The sequence below is a fragment of the Papio anubis genome, chromosome 15, assembly GCF_008728515.1.
Source record: "Papio anubis isolate 15944 chromosome 15, Panubis1.0, whole genome shotgun sequence".
Lineage (NCBI taxonomy): Eukaryota > Metazoa > Chordata > Mammalia > Primates > Cercopithecidae > Papio > Papio anubis.
In genome coordinates this window covers 75,367,041-75,384,333 of record NC_044990.1, presented here as the reverse complement: position 1 = coordinate 75,384,333, position 17,293 = coordinate 75,367,041, and the positions used below count along the sequence as shown (strand labels likewise).

Sequence of the window (17,293 nt, the reverse complement as noted above, 5' to 3'; positions counted from 1 at the left end):
TCCCCCTTTATATTGTTTTATTTTATTTTTTGAGACAAGAGTCTTGCCCTGTCACCTAGGCTGTAGTGCAGTGCCATGATCTCAGCTCACTGCAACCTCTGCCTCCTGGGTTCAAGTGATTCTCCTGCCTCAACCTCCTAAGTAGCTGGGACTACAGGCATGCACCACCATGCCCAGCTAATTCCTGTATTTTTAGTAGAGATGGGGTTTTGCCATGTTGGCCAGGCTGGTCTTGAACTCCTGTCCTCAAGAGATCTGCCCCCCCATTGGCCTCCCAAAGTGCTGGGGTTATGAGTATGAGCTGTCCTCTCATATGTCCATGTCTGTCCTCTTCTTTTTATAAGGATATCAAACATATTGGATTAGGGACTTACCTTACTTCAGTATGACCTCATCTTAACAATTACATCTGCAATGACCTTTCTTCCAAATAAGGTCACACTCTGAGGCAGTGGGCACTAGGATTTCAATACATGAATTTGAGGGAAACACAGTTCAGTCCATAATAAGTATCCACCTTTAACCCATGCCTGATCTTTTCAAAAGTACATTTCCTTTTAGGTGTGGCTACTCGCTGCACAGATGTTCTGGCGTCTGACCATTGCTGCTACCTCAGAAACCCTATTTAATCAGGCACCTCCTTGCTTCTCAACAACTACAGTTGTTCCTTTCATACAACTCATTCTAATCAGCACTTAACCAAGGTCACCTTTCTCCCACCTCAAGAAACCTCTGCAACAACAGAGGCTTTCATGAGCCTCGCATCCCACGTGAGCTTAGGCTCTGTGCTCTCTTTTCCTTTGCAGTATACATCAGCTGTCTCCACTTGCTTATAGCCTGTTCACTCAATTCACTACAATATGGCCTCCTCGCTCCTTACTTCATTCACATTACTATTGTTAAGAACAGGTGGATGGCTTTGTTTTTGCTAGATGCAATGGCTCTACAGGCTTCCTCTTACCCGAGTCTTCATCACAATTTAACACTGTTGACTTATCCCAACTTCTGGAAGTCCTTACCTGTTTCAGATTCCACACCTCCACATTGCCCTTGAAACAGACTTCGCAAAAATTTTAACAATAAGAAAATGATGGCAGTAAAACATATCTGATCTAACCCACATTTGTTTTGCCTTTCCCTTGATTATTCTTGGGCTTTTGGGCCAAGCTAACTTTGGAAGACATTTAGATTATGGTTTAAATGATAATAGCCCTTCTCTAAAACTCAACCATCAACTATCTTCGCAAAGCTAATGAAGGCCACCAGGCTACAGGGAAGAGAGGAGCCTGATTCTGGTAAGTTTTGTGGACCTGTCACAAGATACTCCTGCAGATAACACCACTAGTGTAGATTCACCTTTTGAGATATCTTTTCAGGAATTTTTTTTTTTTTTCTTTTTTGCATGTCTGACATCCCTGGCTCCACCTGGACCTGATGGCTCCATGTGGACTCCCCAGCCTTGCCCTTGTGGTCACACCCAGGAGCAATTCAGCTCAGGTGAACAGCTTTGACTCCCTATGTTTTCATCTCCAACACAACCAGTTAGCAGCAAGCACCCATTACATGACCACTCCCACTCCCTTCCCCAAATTGCCTTTGAAAAAGACAGGACTTCAGGGGGATTGCTTTGAGTACTAACTCTATCTCCCCTGTGACATGGCTGGCCTCATGTCAATTAAACTTTCTTTGCTGCAATGTTGTGGTCTTTATTTGTGCAGCAGGCAGCAAGAACCCCTTGGGCAGTTCCATTCTCATACCATGATTTCCTTTTTACCTCCGGGCTGCTACATCACAGTCTCCTTTGCTGGTTCCTTTTTCTTTGTGAATCCTTTAAAATGTCAGAGGCCCATCTTCAATCCTCCAGACTCTCCTCTTCCGTGATGTCGTCCACCCTCAAAACTCTAATGACTATCTGTATGCTCTTACCCTCAAATATATTTCAAGCTAGGATGTCTCTCCTGAGGTCCAGACCTATGTGAATAAAACCAGTGGACATCTTCAGATGGATATCCACAGACAGCTTAAACTCAACCTGTTCCAAACTGAATTCATCACAGGTCATCAAAATCTATTTCACCATCTATGCCCAATATCTCAATGGCACTGTTATTTTACCTTGTGTCTCAGTCAGAAAGCATGGACTTTTATTTACCTTTTTCTTTCCCACAAACATATCCAATTACACTGATTCTTTGAACTCTCTCTTATCTTTTGAAAGTCTCTAATTCTCCTCCTGGCAGTAGCTTATTTCAGGCTATAAGCATCCTTCTCCCAGGCAACTGCAGCAGTCTCCTAACAGGTCTCCCTGTCTCTGATCTTGCCATCCTATGATGCGTTGTCCACATTGCAGTCAGAGCAACCTTTCTCATAATCTGTCCTATGCTTGACTCCTTAGTAGCCCTGCTCCGTAGTCTAATGGAGAGCTCCAACCATTCCGAAGCTCTTGCAGGTCCCCAGTACATCATGATTTCCCTCACCCCACAGCCTTTATGCACATTGCTGTCACAGGAATGTCCATTCTTCACTCTTTTATCCTGTACTACCAACCCTCCAATTGGAAAACTCATCTCCCCAAAACTGCCATAAAAAGTACTCCTAAATTTTCCTATGCCAGCAGGTTACTACTAACTTCCCTAACTTTTATCACATCATATATTATATATATACTCTATATGTATTAACATATTCCTTGAGGACTAGGAATTTGCAATGTGTAGTTAAGAAATAGTTTATCTCTCACTGCACAGCACAGAGGCTGATATGTAGTAGTTGTTCAATAAATGTCTGTTTTCTTTTGTTTTTAGAGACACTGTGTTGCCCAGGCTGGAGCGCAATGTCACCATAGCTCACTGCAGCTTTGAACTCCTGGGCTCAAGCAATCCCCTCACCTTAGCCTCCCAAGTTGCTGGGTCTACAGGCATGCACTATCACACGCAGCTAATTTTAAAAATTTTTTGTAGAGATAGGGTCTCACTTTGTTGCCCGAGCTGGTCTTAAACTCCTGGGTGCAGGCTATAGTCCCACTCAGCCTCCCAAATTGCTGGGATTATAGATGTGAGCCACTGCATCCCTCCATAAATGTCTGTTTAATGAATGAATAAATGAAATGAATAAATAAATGAATAAATGATCAAGCCTTCAGAGATCTTATTAAAGCGAGCCATATTTGACTTAAGCAGCAAAACTGGAGGGGGTACATTTTGAAACCCCAAACAAATATAATCAAATAAAGATAAGCTAAGAAAGGAATCAGAAAAGCCCCCAAATGCTTAAATACATGGATAACTTTTAAGAACTCATTTTGTTGACAGTTTTAAAATACCACCTAGGTGTTTACAAAGAATATTCAAGGTCAGATTTGGAAGAAAATATAAACTCCTCTTCATTTGCACATTGATTAAAAAATAGTCTTCCTACTGTTTCAGGTAGTCAAAAGCACTACAAAACAGACTTATTGGGATCTGTGTGTAATAAAAATGAAGTCAACGGCAGATTTATACTGCTAGGAGAAGCACATTAAAGGCTGCTTCTGTCACTGTCTCTGAAGGAACCCTCTAGACTCTCCCACAGGGTTTGGCCTAGCATAATAAAATAGCATTAAGAGTATGAACTTCTAGTTCTTCTATTTGTAGTATTACAAGGTAATATTGAACCTTCATTGAACGGAGGAGGAGGCATTTCTTAAGCCTAAAACTTAATAATAGCAAATCCTGTCAACCATCAGAATATATCCAAAATCTAGCTAGTTTCACTACCTCTTCGGCTACCCCTTTTGTCTCCAATCACCAGAATTTCTTGCCTAGATTATTCCAAGGTCTCCTGACATCTGCCCTTGCACTTTGACTCTCTGTTCTTAACATAATAGCTAAGGAGATCCTGCCCAACAAAAGTGAAAGCATTTTACTCCTCTGTATAACTCAAAATCAAAACCAAAATGCTTATAATGGCCTTCAACAGCTTACAAGATCAGCCTCTCCAACCCCAGCCATGACCGCTCTGACCATACTTCCCCTCCCTCCTTCCTCAGTCACTCAATTCTAGCCACACTGGCTTCTTTGTTTTTCTTTAAGCACTCCCGGCATGCTCCTGCCTCAGGGCTTCTGCAATTCCTACTCCCCCAAACGGAAGCATTTTTCCCAAACACCTCCATGCCTTGCTCATTTGCCTCCTCCACGTCTTTGCTGTAATGATTGCTTTCCTGCAGCATCTTCCCTGTCCACTTTATTTTAAATTACAATCCTCTCTCAGCATTAGCACTCTCTGTTTGCCTTTTTTGCCTTATTTTGCTTCTTAGCACACAATTCCATCTGACAGTTCACTTATATATTTGTTTCTTAGTGTTTGGTTTCCCACATTATACACTCTTTGGGATTATTATCAGCTCTTGTTTACTGATGCATTTCCCTGCATTTAGAACAGTGCCTGACACATGATAGCAGCTCAATAAATAGGCATTAAATGAAAATTTAAAAAATCAAATTTGAAGACTACTTTAGCCAGAAGGACATAGAGGATCAAATTAATGTTCCCACTTAACGAAATGGACAAAATAGATGAGCTGTTTTTTTTTTTTTTTTTTTCCAGATATTTGACAAAGGGAAGCATAGAAAAGGACAAGCAACAAAATGAGCGCCAAACTTGCGCCAGCTTGGTGCCTTAAAGGCATTTACAGGGTGCAATGCAGGAAGAGGCTCAGCAATATACTCAAGTTGAGGTGACAAAATCTAGGGGGCCCAAGGTGACTAGAACTCATAGAGAAGAGGAATGGAGAGGAGAGAACTACATAGAGAGGCTCCAGACATCCATGGGAAGATCCCTTTGAATTTTCAGCTCTGTACTGATCAGTGCATGCACGTGAGGAAACTACATCAGGCCCGGAAAAAATAGCAGGAAGGATCTGACAGAATCATCCTCAATGATTGCACCAGCCAGAGTTGAAACGCCTCCTCACCCACGGAGCATCAAGTACAATCCTCAGAAGGATATTGTCACAGTAATGGGGTAAAGAAGAACCAGACTAAAAATTGTTCTGGACCCAGCTAACACAGCTTGAAAACAAACATGAAAAAGATCAAAATTGTTTCCAAGTAATTTAAGTGTGTCTGTGAACAAAGACCAAAAATATTTAAAAGAATACAAAATTCTCTAGCAAACCATAATGAATGTACATTTCACAGCATCTGACATCCAAACAAAAATAAACAGGCATTCAAAAAATAGGAAATTCAACCCATAATGAGCAGAAAAAATAAAACAATAGAAGCCATGCAGAAATAATATTGTATGCATTGAATTGTATCCCCTGCCCCACCAAATTTGTATGTTGAGGTCCTAAATTGCAATACTCAGAATGGGATCTTATTTGGAAATAGAGTAATTGCAAAAGTAATTAGCTAAGTTAACATGAGGTTTACGGTAGCTCCTAAACCAATATCACTGGTATCCTTTAAAAAGGGATAAATTCGGACACAGAGAAAAATATGTATAAGGGAAGATGATGTGAAGAGACACAGAAAGAAGATTACCAGTTACAAGCCAAAGAGAGAGGCTTGGAATTGATCCTTTCCTCATAGTCCTCAAAAAGAGCCCACTCTGCCAACATCTTGATTTCATACTCTGGCTTCTCAAACTGTAAGATAACACATTTATTTTGTTTAAGCTCATTTTGTGGACTTTGCTATGGCAGCCCTAGATAACTAATGAAGACATCAATAATAATATTAGTAAAGAATGATATAAATATAAACAATAGGCTCAAAAAGGTAGACAAAAACTTGACATGATAAACAGACTTTTGGAATATATATTTAGAAGATCCAAATTGAAGTTATATTGATGAAAACAACAATATTTGAGACCAAAAAATACATGAAGGGAATTAATAACAGATTCTACCTACAGAGTAAAAGATTAGTGAACTTGAAAACACAGCAATAATAATAATCTGAAATCCAACACAGAGAAAAAAAGACAAAAACAAAAACAAAACAAAACAAAAAACCAACCCAAACCAAAAAGAACAGTATTTGTGAGTTTTGGAACAGGTTTTAGTAGCCTAACACAAGAAATTGATGTCCTAGAAGAAGGGGTTAAGAGGAAAATAAATATTTGAAGAAATAACGGCCCAACATTTTCCAAGAAGCTTAATAAATTCCAAGTAAAAGAAACATGAAGAAAATTACATCAGGGTATATCTGATATGGTTTGGCTGTGTCCCCACCCAAATCTCATCTTGAATCGTAGCTCCCATTGATACAGGAGCTAGAAATTACTTAGGCAGATAGTGAGGGTAAAGCAGTCCTCCGCAAGGCTTCTCTTTTAACAAAAGGCAGCCCCCAAATCGTTTCTTTTTCCAACAAACAGCAGTCTGGAAACTCGAGCTGCAGACATAGATAAGCAAGCTGGAAGCTTGCATGGGCGAATGCCAGCAACTGTGCAAAAAGAAAAGGGTTACCTGGAAGCCAGGTATGTTCAACATGGAAGCTTCATCTTCCCTTTTCTTTGTCACCATGTGTACAGCAAACGAACAGGCAACATGGTGCCAGACAAGTAGAGAACCCGTCTGCATAATAAAAGATTACGGTGGGGTGGCCAGCTTCTTCACGCACGATACAAATGGCACACCTGGTCTGGCCAATCTTTTGTGCCCTACATAAATCAGACACTGCCTCCTCAAGCTCATCTATAAAACCTTCTGCATTTCATTGAGGAAGCAGCAACCCATTTTCTCTGGGATCCCTCTCTGTGCAGAGAGCTTCTCTCTTTCTTTCACCTATTAAACCTCTGCTCTTAACCTTACTCCTTGTGCGTCCACATCTTTGATTTCCTTGGTGAGAGTCAACAAACCTTAGGTATCACCCAGATGAATGATGCTGCTTCACCATAATCCCCACATGTCATGGGAAAAACTAGGTGGGAGGTAATCCAATCATGGGGGCATTTTTTTCCCATGCTGGTCTCATGATAGTGAGTAAGTCTCACAAGATCTGATGATTTTATAAAGGGCAGTTCCCCTGCAAATGCTCTCTTGCCTGCCATCTTGTAAGATGTGCCTTTTCTCCTCTTTTGCCTTCCACCATGATTGTTACCCTCCCTAGCCATGTGGAACTGGAGTCCATTAAACCTCTTTTTAAAAAATAAATTACCCAGTCTTGGGCATTTCTTCATAGAAATGTGAAAATGGACTAATACCATAAATTGGTACCAAGTAATGGGGCACTGCTGTAAAGATACCCAAAAATGTGGACATGACTTTGGAACTGGGTAACAGGCAGAGGCTGAAACAGTTTGGCGGGCTCAGAAGAAGACAGGAAGATGTGGGAAACTTTGGAACTTCCTAGAGACTTGTTGAATGGCTTTGACCTAAATGCTGATAGTGATATGGACAATAAAGTCCCAGCTGACATGGTGTCAGATGGAGATGAGAAACTTGTTGGGAACTGGAACAAAGATGACTCTTGCTATGCTTTAACAAAGAGACTGGCAGCATTTTGCCCCTGTCCTTGAGATCTGTAGAACTTTGAACTTGAGAGGGATGATTTAGGATATCTGGCAGAAGAAATTTCTAAGTGGTAAAGTGTTCAAGAGGAAGCAGGCATAAACCTTTGGAGAATATGCAGGCTGACGATGCAACAGAAAAGAAAAACTTATTTTTCAAGGACAAATTCAAGCTAGCTGCAGAAATTTACGTAAGTAACTAGGAGCCAAATGTTAATTGCCAAGACAATGGGGAAAGTGTCTCCAGAATATGTCAGAAGTCTTCATGGCAGCCCCTTCCATCACAGGCCTGGAGGCCTAGGAGGAAAAAAAATGGCTTTGTGGGCCAGGCCCAGGGCTTTGCTGCTTTGTGCAGTCTGGAGACTTGGTACCCTGCCTCCCAGCTGTGGCTACAGGGGGCCAATGTAGAGCTCAGGCCATTGCTTTAGAGGTTGCAAACTCCAGGCCTTGGCAGCTTACATGTGTTATTGTGACTGTGGGTGCACAGAAGTCAAGAATTAAGGTTTAGGAACCTCTGCCTAGATTTCAGAGGATGTACAGAAATGCCTGGATGTCCAGGCAAGGGTGTTCTGCAGGGGCAGATCCCTCATGGAGAATCTCTGCTAGGGCAATGTGGAAGGAAAATGTGCAGTGGGAGCCCCTACACAGAGTCCCCACTGGGGCACTGCCTACTGGAGCTGTGAGAAGAGGGCCACCATCCTTTAGACCCCGAATGTAAGATCCACTGACAGCTTGCACCATGTGCCTGGAAAAGCCACAGACACTTAATGCCAGCTTGTGAAGGCAGCAGAGAGGACAGTTGTCCCCTGCAAAGCTACAGGGGAGAAGCTGTCCAAGACCATGGGAACCCACGTCTTGCATCGGCATGACCTGGATGTCAGACATGGAGTCAAAGGAGATCATTTTAAAGCTTTAAGATTTGACTGCCCTGCCAGATTTCAGACTTGTGTGGGGACTGTAGCCCCTTTATTTTGGCCAATTTCTCCCATTTGGAACTGTTATATTAACCCGATTCTTGTACCACCATTATTTGTAGGAAGTAATTAACTTGCTTTTGATTTTACAGGCTCATAGATGGAAGGGGCTTGCCTTGTCTTAGATGAGACTTTGGACTGTGGACTTTTGAGTTAATGCTGAAATGAGTTAAGACTTTGGGGGACTGTTTGGGAGGCAGGATTGGTTTTGAAATGTGAAGACATGAGATCTGGGAGGGGCTAGACATGGAATGATATGGTTTGGCTGTGTCCCCACCCAAATCTCTTCTTGAATTGTAGCTCCCATAATCTCTACATGTCATGGGAGGGATCAAGTGGGAGGTAATTGGATCATGGGGGTGGGTTTTTCCTGTGCTCTTCTTGTGATGGTGACTACGTCTCACAAGATCTGATGCTTTTATAAAGGGCAGCTCCCCTGCACAAGCTCTCTTGCCTGCTGCCATGTAAGATATGCCTTTGTTTCTCATTCACCTTCCATCATGATTTTAAGGCCTCCCTAGTCATGTGAAACTGTGATTTCATTAAACTCTTTTCCTTTATAAATTACCCAGTCCCAGGTATTTCTTCATAGCAGTATGAAAATGGACTAATACAATATGATAATAATTTTTTTAGTGGGAAAAATTTAAGCAGTCAGCAGGGAAGAAAGAACATATATACACAGGAACAAAGCTAAGAATGGCAGCAGCATCAGAAGTAATATAAGGGAAAAGTAGGAGAGCAACATCTTTTAACTACTGAAAGAGGAAAATTATAAACATGTAATTTTATACCCAGCAAAACTATTTTACAAAAAAAAGGTAAAATAATCACAATGTGAAAGAGCTCAGACTGTTAATGCCTTGGTTTTGTTCAGAAAACCTGTAGATATGCAAGCAACCCATGGACAATTGTCTGCCAACAATAATATAAAATCTTATGTACCTAATAACAAAACCTCAAAATAGGGTGGATGTGGTGGCTAATGCCTGTAATCCCAGCACTTTGGGAGGGTGAGGCAGGCAGATCACTTGAAGTCAGGAGTTTGAGACCAGCCTGGTCAACATGGTGAAACTCTGTCTCTACTAAATATGCAAAAATTAGCCAGACATGGTGGCACGTGCCTATAGACCTAGATACCTGGGAGGCTAAGGCAGGAGAGTCACTTGAACCTGGGAAGCAGAGGTTGCAATAAGCTGAGATCGTGCCACTGCACTCCAGCCTGGTCGACAGAGCAAGACTCCATCTCAAAAACAAAACAAAACAAAACCTTCAAAATACGTGAAGCAAACTGTTGTAAATAAAAAGAGAAATAAATACATCTAAAATCATATAGGAAATTTCCATATTCTTCTCCCAATAATTGATAGAAAATGTATGCAGAAAATCAGTAAGGCTGTGTAAGACCTGAAGAACACAATTAACAAACTTGACCTAATTGATGTTTATGAAAAATTCTACCTACTAGCAGCAGAATTGACATTTTTTGTTAGCACATGTAGAACATTTACCAACGTAGGTTGTTGCTAGTCTATAAATGAACTCAAAGTAAATTTAATAAGATCCATAAGAGTCAAGTAATATAAAATATTATATGACTATAACAGAATTAAATTATGAATCAATAACAGAAAGAGAAGGGGAATTTCACCAATTATTAGACACTGAACAACATACTTTAAAACTTTTTTTGAAATTTTACTTGACAAATAATAATTGTGTATGAGTATAACATGATGTTTTGCTCTATGTATATATTGTAGAAAGATTCAGTGAAGCTAATTACCTCACCAACTGTCTCAATTTGTTTTGTGGGGCTGTAACAGAATACCTGAGGTAGGTTAATTTATAATGAAAATGTATTGGCTCATGGTTCTGGAGGCTGGAAAATTCAAGATTGAGGAGTTGGCCTCTGGGAAAGGCCTTCTTGCTGCCTATCTTATGGCAGAAGAGAGAGCAAGACACTGAATTTGCAGCTTCAAGCCCTTTTACAATAGGCATCAATTCATTTGTGAGGGTAGAACCCTCATGACCTAAATGTCTCCCATTAGGCCTCACCTCGTAACACTGCTTCACTGGGAATCAAGTTTTCAACACATCATTTTTGGGGTATTCACACAATAGTGCCAAATTATCTTTCTTTTTGTGGTGAGAAAATTAAAAATTGATTCTTTTAGCAATTTCGACATATACAACACATTATTAACCGTGGCCATCATGCAATGCAATAGATCACTAAAACTTATTCCTCCAGTCTAACTAAAATTTTGTATCCTTTGATCAACATCTTCCCATTCCCCATCTCTCTCCCTTCCCCCAGACTTCTGTAACCACCTTTCTACTCTGTTTCTACCAGATTGACTTTTTTAGATTCTGCACATAAATGGGATCATACAGTATTTGTCTTTTGGTTCCTGGTTTATTTCTCTTAGCATAATGTCCTCCAGTTCCATCCATGTTGCTGTAAATGACAGCATTTTCTTGTTTTTAAGACTTTACAGTATTCCACTGTATGTATGTGTATGAGTGCGTGCTCATCAAAAGACAAAATTAAGAAAATAGCAAAACACAACACATTTGTAACACAAATATCTGACAAATGACTTTTATCCAGAGTATGTTAGGAAACTCTTAAAACTCAATAATAAAAAGACAATAACCTCATTTTGAAAAATGTACAAAAGACTTGAATAGACAATTCAATTCAAAGGAAGACATATGGGCTGCAAGTCACTGTTGCACAGCCTGGTGCCCCATGCGTGTGGGACAGTCCCAACCCACTTTGCTCTCTAGTACTTGTAAGGCTTTTCTTTTCAAAATGCCTGAGGAAGAGCACCACGAAGAAGAGGAGGCGGAGACTTTTGCCTTCAGACAGAAATTGCCTAACTCAGGTCTCTTATTATCAATACCTTCTATTCCAACAAGCAGATTTTCCTTCAAGAGTTGATTTCTAAAGTTTCTGATGCCTTGGACATGATTCTCTATGAGGGCCTGGCAGACACTTACAAGTTGGACAGTGGTAAAGAGCTGAAAATGGACATCATGCCCAACCCGCAGGAATGCACCCTGACTTTGGTGGACACAGGCATTGGCATGACAAAGCTGATTTCATAAATACTTTGGGAAGCATTGCCAAGTCTGATACTAAAGGATTTATGGAGGCTCTTCAGGCTCGTGCAGACATCTCCATGATTGTCAATTTGGTGTTGGCTTTCATTCTGCCTGTGTGGTGGCAGAGAAAGTGGTTGTGATCACAAAGCACAATGATGATGAACAGTAAGCCTGGGAGTCCTCTGGTGGGGGTTCCTTCACTGTATGTGCTGACCATGGCAGGGGTACCAAAATGATCCTCCACCTTAAAGAAAACCAGCAGAGTACTTAGAAGAGAGATGGGTCAAAGATGCAGTGGAAAAGCACTCATAGTTCATAGGCTAACCCATCACCCTCTATCTGAGGAAGGAAAGAGAGAAGGAAATCAGTGATGATGAGGCAGGGGAAGAGAAAGGCAAGAAATAATAGGAGGATAAGGATAATGAGGAAAAGCTCAAGACTGAAAATGTGGGTTCAAAGGAGGAGGATGACAGTGGTAAGGATAAGAAAAAGAAAACCAGGAAGATCAGAGAGAAATACATTGATCAGGAAGAACTAAACAAGACCAAGCCTATTTGGACAAGAAACCATGATTACATCATCCAGGAGAAGTATGGAGAATTCCACACTAATAGCCACACTAATGACTGGGAAGACCACTTGGCAGTCAAGCACTTCTCTATAGAAGGTCAGTTGGAATTCAGGGCATTGCTATTCATCCCTAGTCAGGCTCCTTTTGACTTCTTTGAGAATAATAAGAATAAAGACACCATCAAACTCTACATCCTTCATGTTGTTCATCGTGCACAGCTGTGATGAGCTGATACCAGAGGATCTCAACTTTATCCGTGGTACGGTTGACTCTGAGGATCTACCCTTGAACATTTGAGAAATGCTCCAGCAGAGCAAAATCTTGAAAGCCATTCACGAAAACATTGTTAAGCAGCACCTTGAGCTCGTCTCTGAGTTGGCAGAAGACAAAGAGAATTACAAGAAATTCTATCAGGTATTCTCTGAAAATCTAAAATTTGGAATCCCCCAGGACTCCCCTAACTGGCAACACCTGTCTGAGCTGCTGCACTTTCACACCTCCCAGTCTGGAGAAGAGATGACATCTCTGTCAGAATATGTCTTTTTTTTTTTTTTTTTTAATGAAGGATACACCTACTACATCACTGGTGAGAGCAACGAACAGGTGGCCAGCTCTGCTTTCTTGGAGTGAGTGCAGAAGCGAGGCTTGAAGGTAGTGTATAATACCAACCCCACTGATGAGTACTGTATGCAGCAGCTCAAGGAGTTTAATGGGAAGGGCCTCATCTCAGTTACCAAGGAGGGTCTGGAGCTACCTGAAGGTGAGGAGGAGAAGAAGAAAATGGAAGAGTGCCAAGTAAAGCTTGAGAACCTCTGCAAGTTCATGAAAATAATCTTGGATAAGAAGGTTGACAAGGTGACAGTTTCCAATAGGCTTGAGTCTTCACTTGCTGCATTGTGACCAGCATCTATGGCTTGACAGCCATTATGGAGCAGATTGTGAAAGCCCAGGCACTTTGGGACACCTCTATAATGGTTACCTGATGGCCAAAGGGCACCTGGTGATCACCATGACCACCGCGTTGTGGAGACGCTGTGGCAGAAGGCTGAGGCGGACAAGAATGACAAGGCTGTCAAGGACCGGGTGGTGCTGCTGTTGGAAACCAAGCTGCTCTTCTGACTTCTTCCTTGAGGATCCACAGACCCACTCCAACTACATCTACTGCATGATCAAGCTAGGCCTGGTATCAATGAAGATGAAGTGACAGCAGAGGAACCCACTGCTACTGTTCCTGATGAGATCCTCCAGTTTGAGGGCAATGAGGTTGTATCTCACAGGGAAAGAATAGATCAGGAAATAGATCACGCTTGGAAACCTTGTGCGCTCTGTGTAGTGTTCTCAGGGCTCCCACCACAGCTTTGAGTGGCCCTGTCCCATCTGCCTCACTCCGATGATGCCTAGTGTTTTTTCTCTCCCATCCTTGTATCTAAGGCAGGAAACAAGGGCATCAAGCCCCATTTCCTCCCTACTTTGACAACAGGCTTGGATGTTGTGTATTGTGGGGTTTTTAAAATTTTGTTCTGAAATTCATCTATGCAAAATAAAGAAGATGCCATTTTATATAAAAAAGGAAGACATATGAATAGCCAGTAAGCAAATGAAAAGGTGCTCAACACTTTAGTTATCAGGAAAATGTAAATTAAAACCAAAGTAAGAAACTACTTTATACTCACTAGAATGGTTAAAATTCAAGATGATAATACCAAATGTTGGCCAAGAGGTGGAGCATGGACTTTCATACATTGCTGACTACAAAACAGTACAAACACTTGGGAAAACGGTTCAGTAGTTTTATTCATTTTTCTAAATAAAAGCAAATGTATCTTAACCTAAGGCAGAAGAATTATACTACTAGATGTTTACTTAAAATAAATGAAATGAGTTGTAGGAATTACTTGTATATTCTGGTTATAGTATTGCAGCTATCTTCTGTCACTCAGCAATTTGCCTTTCCCTGTCTTAGTATGCCTTTGGATAAACAGAAATTCTTACTTTTAAAGTAGTCCTACTTATCAGTCTTTCTATTTACAGTTAATGCTTTTTATGTCCTGATAAAATATATGTCCATAAAATGACATAAAAAGCAAAAACTAGAAACAACCCAAATGCCTATCAACAATTTAATGGATAAACAAACTGTGGTATTTTAATGTAAATACAATAATAATGAAATGTTGATACAACAACATAGATTAATTCTCAAAGCATTTTATTGAGCAAAAGAAACAAGGTACAAAAGAATTCATGCTGAGTGATTCTATTCCTATGAAGTTCTAGAACATTCAAAACTAAAATATAGTTACAGAAAACAAGTTGGCAGGGACTAAGATGAATTGACTAGAATGAGCATGAAGATGACAGGGTGATAGGAATATTCTAAATCTTGATTGGAGTGATAGTTACACAGATGTATGCATTTGTCAAAACACTTTAAACTACGTTTAAAATCTGTGCATTTTATTATAAGTAAATTGTACCTTTACAATTTAATTGTACAATTTAATTTAAAGTGTAAATTGTACCTTTAATTTAATTTAATTTGTACTTTTATAATTTACCATTTAAATAAGTTCCTTTACAATTTAAAAGTATGTAAGGAAGGGGTCCAGTTTCAGTTTTCTGCACATGGCTAGCCAGTTTTCCCAACACCATTTATTAAACAGGAAAGCCTTTCTCCATTGCTTGTTTTTGTCAGGTTTGTCAAAGATCAGATAGTTGTAGATGTGTGGTGTTATTTCTGAAGCCTCTGTTCTGTTCCATTGGTCTATATATCTGTTTTGGTACCAGTACCATGCTGTTTTGGTTATTGTAGACTTGTAGTAAGAAAGGCATACCTTTCTTTCTTGGAGAAACAAGGAAAAGAAAAAAGAAAAAAAAAGTACCCTCCCCCTCTATGGACACCTATGAGGACATGCAGTAATTGGATAAGGAAATTGAATCCATGACATAAAAGTAGCATGACCAGAGTGTATCAGGCTCATAGAAACGAGATAGGATTTCATCCAGCTTTTCAAGGCATACGAACATCTTCCCTCTGGAACACATAAAAACGTGTACACAGTACTGAAAATTACTTTTGATTGCCTTATAGGAAACATCTAACCTTTAAAAGTTTCCAGAGACTTGTGTGTAGGTTCCGCACCTGGTATCCAAGAAAGAGGGGCTTGGGACTGGGCAGACATTTGCCCAGCTGAAGATTTGTAGACAAATCAAGTGTCAAGCACTATTTAGAACAAGCTATTCTGCAGCCACTTAGCGAACAGTTATTGGCTAAATGACTACTTTTCTCTCTCAGGCGAATGAGGACAAAAATCCCTGAAGTGAAGCAGAGACAGGTGGGATTTCAGTGGCCCTTGCAGCATGACAGTTACATTGTTTTACGACTAGCCTTACACATGTCCAACCTTAAGTGCAAACAGGAGCACTGTTGACATATTTTCAAGACTCCTCTGGAGGTGAATGTACTGGATTTCAGCAAAATTTGACACAGCAGAGAACAAGGTGTGCTGTGCTCTTAGCTACTCGATAATTATAAATAGGTTTATGGTACAATAGATCTGATTTGGAAACTACATAAAATGTAATTATCTGTAACTCTCATTAAAAACAGATATTAAGAAAACACTGCGTTTGCCTACAGCCTTTGTCTTACAGTTTGAATTTATCAAATACTCATCATCATTCCTGCTTTCCCTCCAAGGCCTTGGGCCTTCCGTAGTCAATGAGAGGTTCCTAATGCAGTCAAGTATGAACAGGAGTAAGATGAAGCAATGAGCTGAGATGTGGAGCAGAGGGGATTCTTGGCACCTCTGCTGAGAGGCAAGAGTCGGCTCTTCTGGTAGAGACTTTGCAGCTCATCTACAATTATTTTACTGCAGGAAAGTGTTACCTGAAATGCCTCCACTGCTTCCAGCTACTTATCTTGCTTTTGCAGATATCTAGTGGCATTCTTACAATCCACTGTTCTTAGCCACCCACAAAAGACAAGCTCCAAACAACTCTCATCTTCTCAAGTATTAGAACTATCACCTTATGCCACAGATACGGAAAGCAATATGAATAAATACTATTTATGTAAAGAGCTCTTGCAAATCAACAATGTAGCACAAACAGCCTAGAGAACCTAGGATATAATTTACAAAAGAAGAAATATAAATCTCTGATCTATGTTAAATAGGTTCGAGTGTCACTAGTGAGCAATTTAAGCACAAATGAACTAGAGGTTTTCATGCTTCAGGTTGGTGATGATTTGGAAAATATGAGCATACAGCAAGATAAGTACTCGTATACACTCTTAATGAAACTGTAATGTAATGGAAACCTTTCAGGGAAGCAATTTGGCAGTATGTACTCAGTGACTTCAATTGTTTCATGTCCTTTGAATCAGTCATTCTTCCAAGACACAGTCAAAAAGAAAGAAGCATGCTTGTAGACAAGAATGTATGTACAGGGATGTTTATCAGAGTTAGCCAAAATTGGAAACCACATAAAGGCCTAATAAAAGAGCAATGGCTAAACAATATATGGTATATTATGGAATATTTTAAATGCATTATAATGTTCATGGATATTATGAGAAATTATTCAAGAGATAACATTAAGTGCAAAAATAGGATAAGTGAGCAAATCTATGAATGTATATTCCTCAGAAGAAGAAGCCTCAGAGGTTGGCAATTCTATGAAAAGATGTCAGAATTCCAGAGCAGTCAGAAAAATATGAATAAAAATAAAAATGAGATACTGATTTACAGGTACCATAATAGCAAAAAATTTGAAGAGCATATGATACAAGGGGTCTATAATAAAGTGGGAAGATGGAGACTTGAGTAACACTGGAAAGCAATATGGTAGTACTTAGGATAGTCAATGTCCCATGGCTTACTAATTGCATACATGGAGATATATCGCAGAGACACTCTTCCACAGGCCCTTATGAGGACACGTAAGAGATGTCTGTCATGACAATGACTGTGCAAGGAGAAGTCAGAATAACCCACATGGTCAACACTGGAGGAATTAATAAGCAAAATGTAGTAAATGCATACTATATAATGACAAAAACTAGATGGTGCACACATCAATAAATATGAAAAACATAGTTTTCAGTGGAAAAAAGGGAAGGACAAAATGAGACTTTAGG

The 17,293-nt window shown here is 40.1% G+C and overlaps 1 pseudogene; it reads left to right on the top strand.

Annotated features, from left to right (window-relative positions):
- The first annotated feature begins 10,969 nt into the window (after positions 1 to 10,969).
- On the top strand, positions 10,970 to 14,822 carry LOC108582780 (annotated as a pseudogene).
- The last annotated feature ends 2,471 nt before the right edge of the window (positions 14,823 to 17,293 follow it).